Here is a 23,951-nt window from a genome sequence, read left to right as displayed (position 1 = left end):
CTAGTCGTTGTTTTGGATATGTAGTCTGCAATTTTCAGCAATACACAGAAAAAATCAGAATTACTAGACGGTATTTTCTGTTTGTGCTGATCGCTTGAGTTATGCTGATTCAAAGAACAGGCTCATGAGATTCAAAATCTTTATCCTGTATATGCAGTTGCAGCCATGAATGATAATAGCAGAGGCTTGAATTAAAGATGGCAACGCTAAAGTCGAATCTGAGATAGATTTGCCATAACTATCTGTCTGTCTTCGACATGTGATTCCAACACTTCCAGCAATGCACTACGCCCAAGTATTAGAAGTTGTGAAAGCATCTTTGTTGTAGCCCTAAATTCATGAGGCTTATTAAATAGCACTCCCAATTCTCCAAACATATCACCTGTTTCTTCCTTCACAAGCTTCTGAAGAGGTAAAAGGATGGTTAATAGAACCCTCAATTAACACGATAACAAATTTATTAACTAACTTGCTTGATGGATTGGTTGGGTGAAGTTTATTTACCTTGTCAAGTCCTCCTTTGTTAAAGACTAATTCCTGTAAAATAAGCATTTCAGGATTGTTTCTAGAGAAATCAAACTAACTTTTAGGGAAAAAAGAAAAGAGAGAATTAAAGTATTAGAATACCACTGCTCCAGAGACTACAATATAGAGATCCGTGGGTGCCCCTTCTTGCAAAATGATGTCATGTCTTGCAGGGAAATAGCCAGCTTGAATCTCTGATACCAAGTGCAGAAGAAAACTGCAGGACACTCCCTGGAATAGATAAGTTTTCTCAAGTATGGGCAAAAACAAGTACTGAAGAATGTTCAAACGAAGGCCAGTTGGGAGAGAATCGAATAGCCGTTGCTTCTGATATCCCTCGGTTCTGAATTTCAGAGATAAGTAATCTATAATCTGATTTTTCAATGCATCTGGAAGCTGATTTCTAGAGGCAGAGCTTGAAGCTTCTGTAACCATGTTTCTCTGCATTCATAAGGTAAAAGAACAAAATTTGAATTTATAAAAAGTTAATAATCTAATTGCAATTGTTTTGTTTTTAATTTTTTTATCAATATTTTGAATCACATTGTGATTTATCATCACATTGCACAAATTGCTTACAAATTTTCTTGTCCTGGCTGAATCTTCCACAACGAGGCTTGTCATGTTACCAATCAAATAAGCAGTGAGACCCAAATTAAACATCATGTAAACTATGTCAAAAATCATCTCGTGTGTTCTCAGGATGAATATCACCATAACCAACGCTGGATAAAGTAGTGAGAGACCAGTAAATTGCAGCCACGTAACGCTCCCAGAGACTGATTTCTTTGAAATCAGGAGTAATGGAACTACCAATCCATGTCTTTTTGGGATCCTTGTAACGTGATGCAAGCAGATAAAAGAAGCACCCAGCAATGTGTATTGAAAAAGCTGTTGTCTGAGAAAACCGAAAAGCAAAATCTCATCACCAATTTTGCTATGCTTTTAAAATCAACCAATCGATAATTTGTGCAAGCCATAAAATTCATCAACTAATCTTAAAAACAGAACTCCAAAATGATTGAAAACTTAAATTAAATAAACACTATTCATGGTAGTGTTTTACATAAATGAGCTTAGCACATCGAAGCCAGAAATAATTTACTCGGATGTCTTTTTCAAGTCTGCAGCAGATAGGCGAGAAAAATCATTATTCAATCGCCAAATTAGTTAACTGCTTTTTTTCCCCTAGCTAAATCTCTACATTTGAAGGGGATTTTGTCTTCCATTTTGTGAATAGTAGACTAAAAAACGTTTGTATACCTGGCAAAGAGAGCACTAACTTTTCGCAGTCGCCAAAGCCTGAGTATATGAAGTAAATTATACATTAAACCTGACCCAGAGTCCCCTGTAAAGAGTAAGACAAATTCCTGAAATGGTATAGTTGATGAAACGTCGAAGATAAACCATGTCGACAAATACCTGCATTTAATGAGAGCAGAATCTTGGTTGGATTGTTACAAGTTAGTAAAGAAAAATGTTGTGATGTATGGTTTACTTACTTGAGGGCAATTCTCTTGGGATCGTCTACGAGCAAATATGTCCTCTTGTCCCTGTAAGCGACCATAAATGTCAAGGTAATATCAATGGCGAAGAAGGCATTGAGGATATTATCCAGAACTGAAAGAGCAGGAGGAATGGGTTCCTGTAGGAATCCTGTTTCGAAGGTTGAAATCCATGCAGAATACATTACCAAGGGGATCAGAAAATTCTGCCAACACCTGCAATACACCCATCAGTATATATGACACATACGTTCTTATGAATTTGTATTGCTGTGATTCATCTCTTGAGATCATTGTAACAGAACTGAAGAGACATTAGAACTCCAAAATAAATTGTTTGTTTGACTCCTTTCGACATAAACTTTAAACAGAAGCGAAGATCCGTTGGATTATGAAGTGAAATAAAATAGACAACCTCATATAGAAGTGAGGAAGTGAAGCTAAAAGTACATAAAAATTGTTAACAGTAATAAACACAAATTTTTTTATCTATAGAGTCAAGGGATTATAAGATTTTTATTGGAATGATCAGAGATCAAGAGGACATTACAATAGTCTCGAGATCAAGAGTACATTGCAATAGTCTCGTTAAATAAGGGTCTTTGAAACATTCAAAGACTTCTAAATAATTAGTACCTGTAACGAGTGTTGTAGGGAGAAATAATATATCTGTGCAGCTTTTTTTGTGTTGACTGCTGGCTGCTGGCGCCCAAGGCTGGCAGAAATCCACTTGGTAGACTATACAATGTCTCTGCCACTGATTGTTTTTCCATCTCCAAAGACAATGGAAAGCATATATTTACGCATTTTTTCATGCTGTCAGACATATATATACTTTTTTCCTTGGCTACTCTCAGACTTTTAGCCGGGCGCATGCAATTATCCATGTTGCTGTGCATGCATCTCACTTGTTAATAAGTTATAAGCATTTGTACTTGGATCACAGCAAAAGGCAAAGCATGGTCGGATGAAAAGCTGAGTCGAACCCACAAGAGAGGTTGTCACTTTGTTGTTTGTCATGAGAGTTTGCGGAGTTTGACATGATATCTGCCGTATGCCAGAGTTTGCGGAGTTTGACACGATATCTGCCGTATGCCAGAGTTTGCCGAGTTTGACAGGATATCTGCCGTAAATAGCCGGCACGTTGCCGGCACTTTAGGGTGAACGAGTCTTCCATAACATAGAGATCGAAGCTGTTTGCAAGAGTTGACGACTTAAGTATCACGAGAGCATAATGGAGGTGGTGGTGGAGGAATAATTTAAGAGATTAGAGTGTTTGATTCGATAGATTAACTCTTCAAAGCTTCATTTTGGATCAATTGAAATAGGATAAATCTTTATATGTTTTTTTTGAGAGGACAGTGGTTTTTTTTGTTTTTTTTAATGAAGATGGGTATTAAATTTCATTAATTAGAAATTAGAATACATATTCACAAAAAAAAAAGGATGGATATATGGTCACACCCCGAGAGTCTCAAGAGATAGAACCTCGAATAAAAAAAAAATATTCACAGGGGTAAATCCCAAAGCACAAAACATAAACAACATAAAAGTAGCTAAGTGGCGAGAGCAATTCTCGTCGGTGGCAGGGACAAATCCTTATCATCTAGTTTACCCCAAAGGGTCACCAAGGTCTAGAGTGACGTCAGGAATAGTCCACCCATCATCACCTTTGTCTTGTTTTTCTTCTTCAAGAGCCACCGAACGCTGAGGAGAAATAGGAAGGGGGAGCCGAGGGAATCCTTTGGAAGGTGCGGTGGCGAGCCAACCAAAACCACCTCTCTGTGAGACTCCAACACCACTAGCAGACCGACCATCACCACTACCACCAGAGGTTACAACCCCTCCCCAAGTAGGTGGAGAGGTGGAACACCTATGCATAACTCGGGCAGACCCACAGTTAGACCGCTGAGGGGTAGCCTAAGACCTGGGAGAGTGAGACAGTCATGCAAAAATGCTCCACCCCCGCCACTGACCCCGAGAGGAGAAACGAACGCGAGTGGAAGAAGGGTCTTCAGAAGGAACCCTAGGCATAAGGGCCATTGCCCCAGTGGTCGAGGAGCACCTACAGGTGAGCCACCTCCAAAGCAACTTTATTTGCTTGAACTTGAAATTGTAAAAGCACATTGGAACAGATGAGAGATTTAGAATAAAGTGAAACATTTGTATCCAGAGAACTTTGTGAAAAATAACTACATTCCTATCCTTCCAAAGCATAAAAAGGATCTCCACCCTAAAAGCATGCTAGATAGGGGTGTATTTCTTGGGGAATTAGGAAGAATCTCCTAGAAGGACCATGTGCTAGGAAAAGTGTTTAGGTTCAAAGGGCTTTAAAAAATCATGGATCTAGACCCAAAAATTTTGAGCCCTCTTACAAAACCAAAAGAGGTGTTCAAAGGATTCAAAATGCCCACAAAAAGGGCATCGAGGGTCTCTAACTCCCATATGCACTAGATGGGAGCAAACGGGAAGGCATTGGAAAATAATACACCAAGCAAAATGTTTGAGCTTGGGCTCAAGCACTGCTGACCACACATTGAGAAATATGTGCAGCTAGATAGAAATGGGTGGTTGCAAATGCCACCTGGAATTCAAGGCATCCACCATGGGGAGATGTGAAGAAAGTCATCTATAACCCATATGAGATTTATAATTCTAGAAATAAGTATTTGGAAACCATTTCCAATCCTTCCACCATGGGGTGAGGAATTGAATGTCAATCTTGTGAATCATTTCCATAGGAAGGGCCTCTCATAGAGCCAAAAAAGTCTCATGGTTAGATTGAGAGAAACTAAATCTACTTTTGAACTCCTCCCGAGAGAGTGAATTCCTACTAGATTTGGAAAATAAATCACTAGGAGTACGAATTCCTTTTTTATAAAATGCAACACGTTAATCCAAGGCAACCGAGCAAGAGAGATCCCTTGTGATTGAATGAGCGGAGACCACCAAAGATTGTGTTGGTTGAAGGATAAGCCATTCCTGAAGCCATAGCCAACCCAATGGAGCCAAGGGTTGGCAACCTCTTAGGCTTTCAAAATAATTTTGATAACCAAAATGCCCTATATGAGAACCGATTCATGAATAAAGAGAAGGGTCTGAAAGTTGATCCACCTTCTAGGTTAGGTGATGGATAGGATAACTAAAAGAGATATAGTGTCGCAGAAGGATTTTCCAAGCCTCGTTGCCAAAGATGGCCTGAACAATCCATTTAACACATAGGGAAAGACCTTAGCGCTTAGTGGAAAACAACCCAAGGCTTCCAAACTCTCAAGGGAGACAACAACAATCCCAAGCAACCCTATGGAAGCCTTAGTGTTCCTCAGAAGAAGCCTGTTAAACTTTTTCTGTTAAAAATGATCCAATCTGAGAAAATCTTTCCTACATAACCTTTGTGTTATGCAGCATTCCTTATTGATAATCTGTAGAGGGATCTTTTTGCCCTTGCATCTTTTCGGGCTCCATGTTCTTTTTTTTTGGTTGATCGGTCACGGCAGTTGGATCACTTATCTTCACCAGTTGAAGGGTCCCTAGTTCATGGCAGGATCGACCCCTTTCACCTGCTACTGGCCGACGAGGTTTGTTCCTTGTTCCGATTGTTCTATTTTCGCATGACAACACAACATGCAATGGTGGGCCTAACCTTTTTCCTGTGCTTCTTTATGGCTAGAGGGCTCCATATTCATTGTGCAATTCTACCCAGATCAACGGTTACAAGAGCCACACGATTGTGTGATTTCTTCAATATGTGTGACGAAGATAACTCTGCAATGTCGTTGCAGATATGTCGACGAATGACGTGCCTCTGACATGCTAGGTTGGAGGCCGCTAAATGATCAGATTGATGAGGTGGGCCTGACGTTCCCGTGCTAGTCATCGCCTTAATGGAGAATCATTTTTGTTTGATCTAATGGACAAGATCATTATGCTATTGTGTGATTGATTGAACATTCGCATGAGGCCTAACTTCACAATGTCGTTGACAATGTGGCATGCGGGACCCATAATAAACAATGACATACACTTGGACTGATACATTACAACACATAGGTGTTCGAGCCACGTAGCAAGGATATTGGTCCCACAGTCCTGACCTCTAAATGAGATAAAACAACGATCCCTTTGATGGGATCAACGACACAGATCATCGCATGATTAAACAGAGATGCTCTATAATGCCGTAGGTCGATGTGATACTTTTGAGTCTTGGCAACAATATGGGTTTTTCATCATAGCTTTTCGGGGTAATGCTGGGGTTATTTTGGTTTAGCTGAAAGGCCATGTCTTAGCGAAACGATGAAGAGGATGTGGACCCAACCTGCCATGTTAGATATACGTGACCATCAGATTTTCATAAATTGGCTGATCAACGACGGTGTTTTAAAGCTTGATTGAGCCCTTTGGGGAGCTGCTTGGAGAGATCTCGTGTGTCCATATTCATGTGAATCTCTCAGATCAATAGTCAATTTTCAAACTTGCGGGGGCCATTAGAATTTCCATGCTCTGCAAGAAGATGGTTGTCGACCCGATGGTAGAGGTCCTCATTTTGCTCAATCGATGCCCCAAATCAGATCAGATTTTCATCCTATTGACAGATTTGCTCACTATTATTCCAGAGGTGACTTTTGCATGCCATTTTGGATGCCACCCATGCCCATTTAATACATTTTGGAGACTTTCTTGCCTTTGTCGTGCCACCATGATGCTTTCTATCACAAAAATATCTTCCTTGCAAGGATTATATGGTTTTTTTTGCTGCAGAGGACGATCTCATAGGTGTTCCCAACACACAATCAGGTCGGTCTTTCTGATTTGATCTCTCTCCCTTTGATATTTTTGTAACCTAACCCTAAGAAGGTTAGGGTTTCCAACTATAGATTTCCTTTTGAGTTATGCCTCAACTATAAAGGTGTCACGAATCGTTTTATTTATTATTGTGCAATTTAAAGATGTAATGTGATTTTGAAATTTAAAATAGATTAGATCATTCATCATCTAGTATGAGGAAATATAGTATGCTTTTTACTCCTACAAATGATATGAAATTCAATATTCTTTTGGGTTTGTCAATACTGATAAATTTTTGAGTGCAAGTAATGTAGGATGAGGTGAAGGAGGTCAAAGGCAAGAACACGAATCAGGTAGAATTGATTTTAACTGAATGACTTCGATGGAAAAGGGAATCTCTCACACACCACATTAGGATTTATAATTTGCATCTTGAAAATATGGATGATTTAAATGACCTTATTTGAGTATTTGTTCAAATTGAAATGATGAATTTGGAATAAGAAGTAGATTGATTTAAATGTTTATACATGTGCATTAATTGCATAATGTGAGTAGTGTTTGAATTAAATCTAAGTTGTCTGAGTAATTGTGAAAATATTATGCTTTATTGTTAAAAGAGATAAAATGTATAAACGATTCAAAAATGAATATTGACCCTAGGTTTAATGTTCTTTTTAGATATGTATAAATGTATGAAAATTGTACTTACGAGTTTAATTTTGTAAATTGAATAATAGTATAGTATATATATATGTGAGAAATTTATTCAATCATATACATATATCAAAAACCAATTATCATGAAATTTGACTTCGTCAAATGATTTGTCTATTCATACAAAATTTGTCTAATAATAATTTGATCATCTATTTGTAAATATTGAATATGTATTTATGAAATTTAAATTAGGAAATGAAAATCCGATATATATATATATTTTATCAAAGAAAAGGTTTATCAAAGAATTTATTAAAAACAAAGTCTAATGTTTTATATTAATGAAAAGTCATTTATAAATAAATTATAAAACAAACCATATTACAAATATAATATAATATATCACTTTATTAAACATGTTAATAAAGGTGGCGGGTTGAAAAAGGGTAGTCGACCATTGAAGCCAAAGGAAGATCTGCTTTGGTCAGTTTGTTAACAGTCTTCCTTCACCCACGGTAGCCGTTGTCAAAGCTTTTAATGCAGGTCAAATGCGGTGGGAGGCAATTAAAGGTAAGATGTTTAAGGTAGGCGTAGCTTAAGGGAGATACCACCGACTACCACTACTCCTATCAAAACATAAATAACGTGTAAAACACATAAGCCACGATATCTGCCTTGATCGACACATATAAAAAGAACTTAAATTGATTTAGACTTGGCATGCAAACCCGATCCACGGTGGATAAGAAGTCGACAGATTCCATGCAGCAATCAAGCTCCAACTGAAACGGTTGAAATTTTTTAACAATAAGACTCGAACTTGCCACAAATCGAGGGTGGTATTTAATTCATAAGACTGCGTGGAGATTATAGTTACAACCACATGACAATAGAAATAGTGGAACAGTAAATAAGACCCAGAGGATAGCAGCAAACATAGCCAAAGATTAGAATAAATAGGCGTATACACACACTCATTTTTTTATTCTTTCTCACATGAGATTAGAAGAGCGATAATTTCTTGAAGGGAGGGTTAGAATAGTATGATAGAGAGGAAGAATAGTTTGATAGAGAGGAAGAATAGTTTGAGATAGAGGAAGAATAGTTGGATAGAGAGGAAGAATAGTTTGAGATAGAGGAAGAATAGTTGGATGTAGAGGAAGAATAGTTGGATAATATCATGGAGATTGAGTGATAGAGAGATAGTTGGATAGAGATAAGAATAGTTGGAGAGAAAGAGAGACTTGCGATCAAGGCGTGGAATCATTTGACGAAGAACGACAAGGTCAAAAGCTTACAATCCACTCTAAGTTTACAAGAGGTTAGAATCCTTTGTTTATGTTTTATTTTATTTGTTAAATTTAGTATAAAATGTGTAGAGATGGAAGTTTAGATAATAGATATGTACGTCCAAATGGGTATCAATTATTAATATCGTATTTGAAATGCTTTGTAAACCATTGTGGAATAGAAGAAAAGAATTTAGAGAAAAGATGTTGTTAATATCGTATTTTACACAAAAATAATTAGTTTTAATTTGATTTTAAGAATGTGTTTGCGTACTTTTGGTTACATATGAGATTAATTTCATACATGTTTAACACCTTCTTTTGTATGTACTTTATTTTAGATGAAAGATTGATTTTAAGATTATTGCTTATAAAAGTTTATCATTTTTCCAAAATATGAAAGATTGTCTTCGATAGATATATTAGACAAGTAATGATTAGTAAAGAAAAATGATATTTTTATTTTTGTTTTAAAAGAAAGATTGTATTCTCAATATAAATTGTGTTTAAGGGAATCAAGCTAGGGTTAAGCTTGAGTTAGAAAAATTTACCTTTCGGGACGGGTGCCGAATGTGGATGTTTTAGGGAGAATAGTTGCTTTTTCCAACTATTATTTTGCTGCACGCATGGCATATACTCGGCCGAGTTATTGATTGAATTATCCATAGAAAAAGATGGAAATTCCTTATTTATACTCTCTACTATATCCTAGTATGATAGCGAATGCTTGTTTCTTAGAATGAAGTAGGAAAAATGAAAATGCATATATTATCTAGGCATGCACCAGATTCCCTCTTGCTTTTGAATTCTTTGGTTAAACCAATTCATGCAGGGTCGGGAATTCTTGATTGACCAAGAATTCTGGGGAAGCGTAAGTTTCAAGGTTGGGCGGAAAAAGCACCTGATTCTTAAGGAAATTTGGAAGCCTAAGTAGGAAATAAGAACTTCTTAGTATTGGATATTGTATTATTCATGTGCATTATTATGATATATTCAATGTTACTTATATCTTGTATAAAATATGCTTAGAGATTGAAGTTTTAAGTTTATTTATGAATAAAGAGTAGTTTAGGGTTAGATCCTAGATTGACGTCTTTACATTTTGGTATCAGAGCCTAGGATTATAACACTAGGACTTATATGAGTCACTTCGCTAAGATAAATCTGTAAATTAATAGCTTTATGTTTTACAGAAATGGTTCACACCAAGCAGATAGTTCAAAAGTTAGTAGCAGGATATGCCCATTACCTGAGGGTTAAAAAGGATCCTCAATCATCTGTTAAGCCGGTTTTGGATGACGCCCCTTTTGAAGCAAAAACCAGTCCCAGAAGAGAGTATTGTAATAGGAAAGGACCCTACCGAATGTCATACTGAGAAGAATATCCCTGAAAAAGAAAAAGAGCCTGAGTTGGAATATTCACCTATCAGGCCAATAGTGATCAGTTCTGAGGAATCTGAGGGCTATACCCCTCTAAGTGAGACTGAATTGGAAGGATATACCCCATTAAGTCCAAATGAGTTGGAAGAATCCACTCCGTGACTCCTCTCGATGAGTGATGTAACGTGTTACAACACTTCAATAAAATATCTTTACTTCTATTACCGAATAAGGATGTAATCCCTTCTACTATAAAATAAAGATGTATTCTCTTCTACTATAAAATAAAGATGTATCCTCTTCTATTATCAATAAATATGTCTTCTATTGTATTTTGAGTTAAAAATTGTGTATTCCTTAATGATATCTATATATATACTTTGAACCTAACTTATATAGTAAATGGGAAAGAAGTAGAATGAAATTATTTGATATTGTTATGTTTTAAATTTATATTGTTTTTCTTAATTAATTCAATAGGAGTATTAAACTCTCTAGTTGCTTTATAAGGCTATAAGTTAGGGAATATTATAAAAGTTATGAAAGACGTAACATAGCAAATATGTCTCTTATCGCTAAGAATTATCAATATCTCCTTGTTGTAGAATGAATAAATAGAAATGGCCTCAAGAACCACAAGGGCAGGGTCAAGTAATGGGAACGAAAGGTTAGATCAAATTCTTGATCTGCTCAATCAACAAAGTGCAAGGATGAATGATCTCGAACAAGAAGTTCGAAGGGTTGGAGAAGTTCGACGGGAAGCCCCAAGGGTTGAGGAGCAACCCGACAACCAAGCCAGAATAGAAGAAGAGCTAGCAAAGTCTTTGAAAAGGATAGCCCCGCCAAAGTTTGATGGAAAAACAATTGGCAATGGTGCAGAGGCATGGGTAATTGAAATGGAGAAATATTTTGGTCTCCGTAATATGTCAAATGAAACCAAGGCAGTTTGGGTTGCTTATCAATTGTCTGGTGAAGCTGCTACTTGGTGGGACAATGAAAAGTCAGAAAGGAAACTACAACCAAGAGAGATCACTTGGGATTTGTTTTTACAATCCTTTAAGAAAAGGTGGCTTCCACAGTTATTCTTCGACAAAAAGATGACAGAATTTCAAAACCTTACTCAAGGTAGTATGTCGGTAACACAGTACTGGGAGAAATTTACTAATCTCCTTAAGTATGTTCCACAATACCAGATGGATGAAAGGTTCCGCATTCGGAAGTTCATTTTGGGATTAAGAACCCATATAGGATCGGAGGTGGATATCCATAATCCATTAAGTATGGTGGAGGTATTTGAAAAGGCGACTAAGCAAGAGCAGAAGTTACAGCAGTTGGGGAACCTCTGAAAGAATGAGAACCACCGACCGAATTTTGGGAATAGAAATTTACAAAGGAATCACAATAGCAAAAATCGGCAGATAAGAATTCTTAAGAGGGGACCCAACACCCAGGAAAAAGGAAGAGCAAATCAGGATGGAAATAAGAAAGCAAACTATAACACCAATGCTCGACAGAATATGGACAAAGGAAGGTCAGGTGGCCATCCTGGTCCTAGGGATGGGTGTTATAATTGTGGAGGGAGTCATTACACCTCCAATTGTCCACATCGTACCCCAGCATAGAGAGGATCATATCAGCAAGGAGCCCCTCAACATCAGATTCACGCTGCTGTCGACAATCATCAAGCTGATTTCCAAGCTGCACCTATCCAGATCACGGGTAAGCTCTTTGGACAATCAGTTTCTATTTTAATAGATACGGGAGCTACTGAATGTTTTATTGATCCACAAGTAGTTTCTAGAATATCTGTTAAACCTGGTTATATTTCAAATTCATGGATGGTTCAATATGAAAATCGAGCAGAAAAGAGGGTAGATACATGTCTATTTTGCAGTGAATTAGAACTTCCTAGTTTCCAAACCCAAGTTAACCTTTATGTTGCACCACTAGGATCATATGATGTGATCTTAGGTATTAATTGGTTGACTGAACATAAAGCCATAGTGAACTGTGAAGATAAGGTCATTAGTTGCATGGATGATTTTGGGAATTCCGTTGAAATTTTTGGATCTCAAAGTCCTCTTGAATTGAGATACATTTCGGCGATGCAACTCAAGAAGGCCCAAAGAAAAGGATGTTCCGTCATTGCCGTCATGGTTAATGATTTGAATAATGTAGAGAAAAGTCCTACAGATTATCCTGTCCTTGCAGAGTTTCTAGATATTTTTCCAGAAGATCTTACCAAGTTACCACCTAAGAGAGAGTTCGATTTTTCTATAGAACTCTTACCTGGAATGAAGCCGCAATCTAAGGCTCCATATAGAATGACAATGACAGAACTGTATGAGCTTAAGGCTCAATTGCAAGAATTGCTTAGGCAAGGTTTTATTAGACCAAGCGTATCCCCGTGGGATGCACCAGTGATCTTTGTAAAGAAGAAAGATGGTACTTTGAGGTTATGCATTGATTATAGGATGTTGAATAAAGTAACCATCAAAAACAGATATCCTCTACCAAGGATAGATGAATTATTTGATCAAATGAAAGGTGCATCTGTTTTCTCCAAGACCGATCTTCAATCCAGATATCATCAGTTAAGGATTAAGGATGAAGATATTCCTAAAACTACATTCCGAACAAGGTATGGGCACTATGAATTCACAGTTGTACCATTTGGTTTAACTAATGCCCCAGCAGTATTCATGAACCTCATGAATAGTATTTTCAGAGAATACTTGGATGACTTTGTTTTAATCTTCATTGATGACATATTGATCTATTCTAAGAATGAAGAAGAACATAAGAAGCACCTGAGGATAGTTTTGCAATGTTTGAGAGATCGTGAACTTTATGGGAAATTCTCTAAGTGTGCCTTCTTTCAGGAAAAGGTGCAATACTTAGGTCATGTCATATCTGCCGAAGGAATTTCAGTTGATCCTGCAAAGTTAGAAGCAATAGTAGATTGGCCAATGCCCCAGAATGTTTTAGAAGTTCGAAGTTTTATGGGACTTGTAGGATATTATAGAAAATATGTGGAAGGATTTTCCAGGATAGCGGCACCAATTACCTCACTTCAAAAAAAGGAAAAAAGGTTTGAATGGATTGAGAAATGCGAGGAATAATTTCACCTCCTGAAGCAGAAATTGACAACAGCACCAGTATTAACAATACCAGATCCCAACGGACATTTTGTAGTAATTACAGATGCCTCAGGTGAAGGTGTAGGAGTAGTATTGATGCAAGAAGGAAAGGTGGTTGCATATGAATCACAAAAGCTAAAGCAATATGAGATGAATTATGCTCCGCATGATTTAGAACTACTAGCTATTGTGCATGCATTACAAATGTGGAGGCATTACCTTTTAGGGAAGCCTTTTGAGCTTAAAACGGATCATTTAGGATTGAAGTATATTTTTACACAACCTAACCTAAATGAAAGACAGAGAAGGTAGCTTGAATTTCTAAGTGAGTATGACTTTCGTATTGAATATATCCAAGGGAAGGAAAATAGAGTAGCCGATGCTCTCAGCAGAAGAAGACATCTATCTGCAATGGTTACAACAAGGACAAATTTAAAGCAACAAGTGTTGTAGAATCTTCCCGAAGATGAACATTATATAAGAGTTAAACAAGCATTAGAAAGAGACTCTTCAGACCATCGCTATGATGGATATGAGATAGAACCAGAGGGTATTTTGAGATATCAAGGAAGGATGTATATACCAAAAGGAGGAGAGTTGAGGAAGTTGATCTTACATGAGATGCACAATACACCTTATTCAGGACACCCTGGAATAACAAAGATGGTAGCTGATTTGAAAACATTGTATTTCTGGCCTAAACTCTGGAAAGAAGTGGTTGAGTATGTAGCACAATGTCTGGAATGTCAAAGAGTGAAAGCTGAACATGTTCATCTAGGAGGACTTCTATTTCAACATGTTATACCAGAATACAAGTGGCAGGTAATCAGTATGGATTTCATCCAAGGATTACCGATGAGTAAGAATAAGCATGACACTATCTTAGTAGTGGTGGACAAGTTGACAAAAGTTTCACATTTCATACCTGGTAATCTAAAAGATGGATCATTTGTTCTTGCCAAGAAATTTTTGCAAGAAATTTTTCGGTTACATGGAGTTCCAGAAACTATAATATCTGATAGGGATACCAGGATGACTTCTAGATTTTGGACAACATTGAATGCAGCATTGGGAACAAGGCTAAATTTTAGCTCAGCATATCATCCTCAGACTGACGGCCAAACAGAAAGGGTTAATCAGGTAGTGGAGGATCTCTTGAGAATGTATTGCATGGATCAGCAGTACAAATGGGAGGAGTACTTGCCCTTAGTTGAATTTGCTTATAACAACTCCTTTCATGCATCATTAGGTATGGCACCTTTTGAAGCACTCTATGGGCGAAAATGTCACACACCTATCAGCTGGGATAGACTAGAGGATAGGATCATTATTGGTCCAGATTTACTTAAAGAAATGGATGAACAAATGGTATTGATTAAGAGTAGATTGAAGGAAGCAGCTGACCGACAAAAGAGTTATGTAGACCGAAATAGAACTTTTAGACAATTCGCTACAGGAGACAAAGTCTTTTTGAGAGTCAAACCTCATAAGAGCTCTATCTCGTTTGGAAAATCATCAAAATTGGCTCCAAGATATGTGGGACCCTTTGATGTACTGGAGGTTATCAATCCAGTTGCTTATAGATTAGCTTTACCCCCTACTCTAGCTCGAATCCATAATGTGTTTCATGTGTCTTTATTGAAACCTTACAATGCTGATGCATCTCATATTCTTGATTGGCAAACCTTACAGGTTCATGATCCAGGGGTGGTGCTAGTGGAGCCCATCAGAATCCTAGATCAGCGTAGTGTGAAGCTACCTAGTAGATATTTCATTCAGTATAAGGTTCAATGGGACCAATATTCTGAGGATAGTGCTACTTGGGAGGATGCTGAGACGATTGACCATCATTTTCCTCATTTACTTTCTTAGGAAATAACTGCTATTTAATTTAAGATATTTTGAAACAATTATTATTATTTTATGATGTAAACTTGGATAGCCTGTGTGCTCTTGGTATTATTATTTGAATTTGAGGTAAGATTGACAATTTGTGAGATATTATGGTTTTGTGAATATTGATGAGTGGCAAGACATCAAGACGATGTCTCTTCCAAGAGGGGAAGGATGTCACGAATCATTTTATTTAATATTGTGCAATTTAAAGATGTAATGTGATTTTGAAATTTAAAATAGATTAGATTATTCATCATCTAGTGTGAGGAAATATAGTATGCTTTTTACTCCTACAAATGATATGAAATTCAATATTCTTTTGGGTTTGTCAATACTGATAAATTTTTGAGTGCAAGTAATGCAGGATGAGGTGAAGGAGGTCGAAGGCGAGAACACGAATCAGGTAGAATTTCTTTTAACTGAACGACTTCGATGGAAAAGGGAATCTCTCACACACCACATTAGGATTTATAATTTGCATCTTGAAAATATGGATGATTTAAATGACCTTATTTGAGTATTTGTTCAAATTGAAATGATGAATTTGGAATAAGAAGTAGATTGATTTAAATGTTTATACATGTGCATTAATTGCATAATGTGAGTAGTGTTTGAATTAAATCTAAGTTGTCTGAGTAATTGTGAAAATATTATGCTTTATTGTTAAAAGAGATAAAATGTATAAACGATTCAAAAATGAATATTGACCCTAGGTTTAATGTTCTTTTTAGATATGTATAAATGTATGAAAATTGTACTTACGAGTTTAATTTTGTAAATTGAATAATAGTATAGTATATATCTATGAGAAATTTATTCAATCATATACATATATCAATAACCAATTATCGTGAAATTTGACTTCGTCAAATGATTTGTCTATTCATACGAAATTTGTCTAATAATAATTTGATCCTCTATTTGTAAATATTGAATATGTATTTATGAAATTTAAATTAGGAAATGAAAATCCAATATATATATTTTATCAAAGAAAAGGTTTATCAAAGAATTTATTATAAACAAAGTCTAATGTTTTATATTAATGAAAAGTCATTTATAAATAAATTATAAAACAAACCATATTACAAATATAATATAATATATCACTTTATTAAACATGTTAATAAAGGTGGCGGGTTGAAAAAGGGTAGTCGACCATTGAAGCCAAAGGAAGAGCCGCTTTGGTCAGTTTGTTAATAGTCTTCCTTCACCCACGGTAGCCGTTGTCAAAGCCTTTAACATAGGTCAAATGCGGTGGGAGGCAATTAAAGGTAAGATGTTTAAGGTAGGCGTAGCTTAAGGGAGATACCACCGACTACCACTACTCCTATCAAAACGTAAATAATGTGTAAAACACATAAGCCATGATATCTGCCTTGATTGACACATATAAAAAGAACTTAAATTGATTTAGACTTGGCATGCAAATCCGATCCACGATGGATAAGAAGTCGACAGATTCCATGCAACAATCAAGCTCCAACTGAAATGGTTGGAAGTTTTTAACAATAAGACTCGAACTTGCCACAAATAGAGGGTGGTATTTAATTCATAAGAATGCGTGGAGATTATAGTTACAACCACATGACAATAGAAATAGTGGAACAGTAAATAAGACCCAGAGGATAGCAGCAAACATAGCCAAAGACTAGAATAAATAGATGTATACACACACTCATTTTTTCATTCTTTTTCACACGAGATTAGAAGAGCGATAATTTCTTGAAGGGAGGGTTAGAATAGTTTGATAGAGAGGAAGAATAGTTTGATAGAGAGGAAGAATATTTTGAGATAGAGGAAGAATAGTTAGATAGAGAGGAAGAATAGTTTGAGATAGAGGAAGAATAGTTGGATGTAGATGAAGAATAGTTGGATAATATCGTGGAGATTGAGCGATAGAGAGATAGTTGGATAGAGATAAGAATAGTTGGAGAGAAAGAGAGACTTGTGATCAAGGCGTGGAATCATTTGATGAAGAACGACAAGGTCAAAAGCTTACAATCCACTCTAAGTTTACAAGAGGTTAGAATCCTTTGTTTATGTTTTATTTTATTTGTTAAATTTGGTATAAAATGTGTAGAGATGGAAGTTTAGATAATAGATATGTACGTCCAAATGGGTATCAATTATTAATATCGTATTTGAAATGCTTTGTAAACCATTGTGGAATAGAAGAAAAGAATTTAGAGAAAAGATGTTGTTAATATCGTATTTTACACAAAAATAATTAGTTTTAATTCGATTTTTAGATTGTGTTTGCGTACTTTTGGTTACATATGAGATTAATTTCATACATGTTTAACACCTTCTTTTGTATGTACTTTATTTTAGATGAAAGATTGATTTTAAGATTATTGCTTATAAAAGTTTATCGTTTTTCCAAAATATGAAAGATTGTCTTCGATAGATATATTAAACAAGTAATGATTAGTAAACAAAAATGATATCTCTATTTTTGTTTTAAAAGAAAGATTGTATTCTCAATAGAAATTGTGTTTGAGGGAATCAAGCTAGGGTTAAGCTTGAGTTAGAAAAATTTACCTTTCGGGATGGGTGCCGAATGTGGATGTTTTAGGGAGAATAGTTGCTTTTTCCAACTATTATTTTGCTGTGCATGGCATATACTCGGTCGAGTTATTGATTGAATTATCCATAGAAAAAGATGGAAATTCCTTATTTATACTCTCTACCACATCCTAGTATGATAGCGAATGCTTGTTTCTTAGAATGAAGTAGGAAAAATGAAAATGCATATATTATCTAGGCATGCACCAGATTCCCTCTTGCTTTCGAATTCTTTGGTTAAACCAATTCGTGCAGGATCAGGTATTCTTGATTGACCAAGAATTCTGGGGAAGCGTAAGCTTCAAGGTTGGGTGGAAAAAGTGCCTGATTCTTGTTCTCGTCTGCGTTCAAAAGAAAGAAGGAAGCGACTCAGACTAAAGATCGACGGATGCATCTTCTTGTATATTCTTAAGGAAATTTGGAAGCCTAAGTAGGAAATAAGAACTTCTTAGTATTGGATATTGTATTATTCATGTGCATTATTATGATATATTCGATGTTGCTTATATCTTGTATAAAATATGCTTAGAGATTGAAATTTTAAGTTTATTTATGAATAAAGAGTAGTTTAGGGTTAGATCCTAGATTGACGTCTTTACAAAAGGCAATTTTTGTATCTTTCCAAAGGATCTTCTCTTCTTTTCTTCTGCAGAAAACTTATGTTTCTCTGCATTTGTAAAAATTGCTTTGCCCTACATCAATAAAAATTTCATGTTTTATCTAGTTTCAGTTCTTTCAATTCTGTGTGAATCATCACCTTTATTTATTAATACATGTCTTTTTCGTTTTCTTAGTTGTAGCTGATTATGTGAAATCCATCTTTGAATACATTTTCTGAGCTAATTGTTAGCTCCCTTTGTATCGTATAAGAACCTCAACCTTCATCTTTTCTCAAATAACTAATTTAAATAGAACCTTGTGTATGCCTTGGACAAGTTTTGTTGATGCTGGGGAGATCACAATTTCAATCTCAGTGCAAACCCCTTTTCCCTTCTTTCAGTATCCCTTTCCTCTTTCTCCCTTTTCCTTGGCAAAGCAGTAGAGTATACTTTCATGTGTTGGGTTGGTCCAACACACTGCATTTGGATTGAAAAGGAAGTCAGCCTTCTCCGAAGATTCAACCTCACTTTTGCAAGTCCCACACTTTGGAGGTTCTTTCCATGTTGCACAAGGTTGATGATCAAGGAGTTCATCAAGCGGGTTCAACTTTTGTGACATCAGTTTTTGGCACGCCTGGTGGGACTAGTTTAAAGAATCCAAGAAAAAATCTAGTCCCATCTCAAGCCACCGACCATACCACAGTTTTTGGCACGCCCGATGGGACAACTATTTCAACATTTATGCTAAGGATTTAGTGCTACTCTTAGCATCCCTGCCTTTGGAGGCGGATAATATGATGAAACTATAAAAATCCAGTCAACTACTAAGAGGGGGGGTGGATCAGTAGATAGAAAATAACCTAAAATTTCACCAAACAAACTTTCAACTCAGAATCAAATCACTAAACTAACTGGTTTAGTCTCTGTATCAAAAACTACAATTGGACTGTCAAACTTTACTGGTTGACCAAAACATCAATGATACAATGCAACAGATCTGAAACTTAAATACCATAAGACCAAAACATTAAACCACTTTACTAATATCAATAAGAGCACATTTCAGATCATTTTCGGTCATCTAAACATATCTAAGTGGATTTAACAGTCATTCATATCAACCATATCAAAAACACATCCACAAAATCATTCACCACTTGACATAATGATTTTTCATGTGGAAACCCAAATGGGAAAAACCACGGTGGGGATGAATAGCCACAAGTATTCTGAACTCTTCTGAAGTTCGCCCTATTAGGAGACAAGCCTTCTTAGAAGCTTATACAATAATGTCTTGTTAAGAACAGATTCGGTTAAGGACCACCCGATTAAGGGACTGACTACAATACCCTATTAAAGGTTATTAATACCCTGTTAAAGGTAACCTCGGTGGAGGATTTCAAATCCAAGCTAATGGATCACTTGGTTAGTGGATTTCAACAACAAGCCTGTTAAAGCTTACCCAATTAAGAGATTTAATTGTTATAATGGTTAGAGAGCAACAAGTTCTTTGATGATCTGGTAATAGCACTACCTTGCTTAATCAGATCCTTTTCTACTCCTATCTGCCTTCACAACATTCTGCAGACACACCTTCTGATTTGGCAACAATCACACTCAGCCAAATTTACCAACACAATTAAAAACAACTCACCGACCTTAAAAACAAATACAATAGGTTGGTAACACAACACAAACCCTACAGATCTCATAGAGATTACAAACATATTAGCTCAATCTTGATCATTAGATTACATAGCAATCAACTACACATTCTTCTAAACAACTTCAATTGCTCCTGGATCACCATACTTTGAATCCTGTAGCTCATCACGCGTTTGTCACTTCATACTATGCAATTGATCATTCCCAAGATAAAAGGTTATCTCTACATGCCAAATCCATTTCAAAACTCATCATTTGCAACATGCATACGTGGTATCTTCATCTTCGATCATCATTCGGTTATAGATCATCACAATTGATTCTCCAAGCTCCATCTGTTAGGGATTTGCTTCTCAACTGGTTAGGGTTACCAGTTTATCTTTGCTTCGATAATACTGGTTGCCTTTACTGCTTTACTATCGGTTGATTACTGCATCATTACCGGTTGCAATACAAATTCATTACTGGTTACTATTGACATCAATGACAACACTATACTTCGTCAATGCAATCTTAATGCAATGCCAACATTCTCCCCCTTTGGCATTGATGGCAATACAAATATCAATACCATTTGATTGTCATGATTGAGAGTAAAGCACATACACAGGTATAGGAGTCTTGGTTTACATTTTCCAATCATATTTTGTCCTTCAACTGTATCTTCATATCATCAATAATCAATCATATACATTTCTTCTCCCCCTTTGACATCAATGCCAAAGTGAAAGTAAACCATACAGTTTCATGCTTCACCTATCTGCAACTAGGTGCTCCCCCTATGAAGTAGCTCCACTCTACACCAATCCTTCTTCAATATTTTCAATAGGCTCTAGGACCGATGTCTTCCACATCTGCTTAATTGACTTCATGTAGGGGTACAACCCCTAACTTACCTCTAAGATATTCAAATGTAGCCCGAGGTAGATGTTTAGTAAAGATATCTGCTAGTTGTTCTTTAGTAGATACATGATCCAGTGATACATCTTTTCTTTGCACTTTCTCTCTCAGGAAATGATACTTAAGCTCTATATGCTTTGTTCTAGCATGCAACACCGAGTTCTTGGAAATGTTTATAACACTTGTGTTATCATAGAAAATTCTTACCGGTTCTAATATCTTCAACTTGAAACCTTCCAAAATGTGTTTCATCCAAATTATTTGGGTACAATTCATGTAAGCTGCAACATATTTAGCTTCTACGGTTGATTGAGAGATATAACTCTATTTCTTGCTGCTCCAAGACACTAGTCTGCCTATAAGAAAAAATGTTGCTTTGGTTGTACTCTTGCTGTCATCAACATTGTATGCCCAATCTACATTGGTATAGACCTTTAAGTCAAAGTCTTTTGCATATGGATACCATAATCCATAATCAATTGTGCCTTTCAGGTATCTGAAAATTCTTTTGGTTGCAACCATGTGTATCTCCTTCGGACTTTTCTGAAATCTGGCAACCAATCCTACTGCATGAGAAATATTCGGTCTATTGTGGACAACATAATGTAGTTTACCTATCATAGATCTGTACTCCTTTTCATCAACTAATGCAGAATTATCTTACTTAGACAATTTACAGCCTGTAACCATTGGTGTTCCAATTGGTTTATAGTCTCCCATTCCAAAAGTTTTCAACACTTCTTTCACATACTTGGACTGTGTGATGAAAATTCCTTCCTTCATCTGTTGGATTTGCAAACCTATGAATTTTTTATCTCGCCTACTAGTGACATCTCAAATTCACTCTTCATTTCATTAGCAAAATCATGACACATATCATCATTACCTCCAAAAATGATATCATCAATAAATACCTCACTTACTAGTATTTTATCTTCTTCTATCTTGAGATATATATTACTGTCTTCTTTGGTTCTTTGAAAACCTATCTTCACTAAGTGAGAGTGCAATCTTTCATACCATGCTCTTGGTGCTTTTTTCAATCCATATAATGCCTTATGTAATTTTCACACCATATCCTTTTCTACAGTTAATGCATAACCATCTAACTGTTCTATGTAGACTTCCTCTTCCAATATTCCATTTAGGAATGTTGATTTAACATCCATCTGATACACCTTGAATCCTTTGTATGCTACAAATGCAAGTAGAGTCCTTACTCCTTCCAATCTTGCTACCAGTGCAAATGTCTCACCATAATCTTCACCTTCTTCATTCAGTTTGTTTCTGTGTACCCACTCTTTACCTATTACATTCTTGTTTTCTATTCTGGGTACCAATGACTAAGTGTTATTCTTCTCTATCTGGTCAAGTTCTTCTTCCATTTCCTTGATCTAGTGTTTATCTCCAAAGGCTTCTTTTGCAGTTCTAGGCTACATGGTGGAGATCATACAAGAGTTCTCTCTTATCCCTCTTCTAGTTAACACACTTGCATTCATGTCTCCAATAATTTGATCGGGGCTATGATTAAGTTTGACATACCTTGGAATAACATGATGTTGGTTTTTAGGTTCTTCTTTTTCTTCTTCACTTTCTTCATCTTCTGTTGGATCTTCCTGTTCCGGTTGAACTGGGGCTTCTCTATTCAATTCACCAATTTTTGGTTTTACCGGTTCCGATTCCAAAAACAGTGTGTAAGGTTCTTCTTCTTCCTTCTCTTTGCTAGTTTCACCCGAGTTTTCAAGAAACTCATCTACTCAGACATTAACACTTTTAATGATCTTCTTAGTCCGGTTGTTGTAACACTTGTAAGCTTTGCTCTTGGTGGAGTAACCAAGAAATATGCCTTCATCACTCTTGGCATCAAACTTAACAATATAATCACCTTTTTTGATAAAACATATGCTACCAAAATTTTTTAAGTAATTGATATTAGGTGATCTACCATACTAGTATTCATAGGGTGTTTTGTCCTTACCTCTTTTGACCAGTATCTACTTCATTGTATAAACAGTTGTATTGACAGCCTCTCTCCAGAATGTCTTACCTACACCTCCTTGAATTGGCATAGTCCTAGCACCTTCAACTACTGACCGATTGTTCCTTTCTGCAATACCATTCTACTGTGGTGTCCTAGGTGCAGAAATTCGCCTCTTAATTCCATTGTTTTCATAGTATTTAGTGAATTCCTCTGAAGTAAATTCACCACCTTGATCAATTCTTAAGCACTTTAACTTCTTTCCACTTTCATTTTCAACCAAGGCTCTGAATGCCTTAAACTTGCTAAATTCTCATGTCTGGTCTTTCAAGAATGTGACCCACATCATCCTTGAGTAGTCATCGGTAAATATCATGAAGTATCGATCACCTTGAATACTCCTAGTCCTTGATTGGACCACATAAGTTGGTATGAACCAGATCTAGCAAATGCTCAGCTAAGAAAGATTTTCTCTTGAAGGTTTAGGATGTCATTTTCCCTAACTGACATTCCTTACACAGTTTGTCCAACTATGACAAACCTCTTACTAATTTGGACTTACTAACTCGTACAATGTTATCAAAGTTTATATGAAAAAATCTCTGACGCCAAAGCCAACTATCTTCTACTTTTGAAATCAAACAATTGTTGACTTTAGATTTTAAGTGAAATAAGTTACCTCTGGTTTGCTTGCCGGTTGCAATCAATTCACCTTTGCTTCCATAAATCTTTCAGACTCCATTCTTGAATTCCAGTGGGTAACCTTTGTCATTGAGTTGAGCAACACTCAAAAGATTGTGTTTTAGACCTTCAACCTAGTAGACATCATCTGCACTGCTTTTATCATTCAGGGAGATGGATCCTTTCCCTTTCACCATGCAAGGAGTGTCATTCCCAAATCTCACAACACCTCCATCAAATTCCTTCAAAGTAATAAACTTACTCCGGTCACCGGTCATGTGGTGTGAACAACCACTGTCTATAATCCAATCATCTAAAATATCTAAGTGAGAGACCAATGCCTTCTGATCTGATACCTCTTCTTTGAAAACAACAAAG

General features: G+C 36.3%; 1 pseudogene; it reads right to left on the bottom strand.

Moving 5' to 3' along the window:
• Nucleotides 1-206: 206 nt before the first annotated feature.
• LOC131074308 (potassium channel KAT1-like) lies at nt 207-2,917 on the bottom strand (annotated as a pseudogene).
• Nucleotides 2,918-23,951: the final 21,034 nt, after the last annotated feature.

This window comes from Cryptomeria japonica, chromosome 7 (genome assembly GCF_030272615.1).
Source record: "Cryptomeria japonica chromosome 7, Sugi_1.0, whole genome shotgun sequence".
In the NCBI taxonomy this organism is placed as follows: Eukaryota; Viridiplantae; Streptophyta; class Pinopsida; order Cupressales; family Cupressaceae; genus Cryptomeria; species Cryptomeria japonica.
Note: the sequence above shows the minus strand (reverse complement) of the source record. Positions and strands in the feature narration are given on the sequence as shown.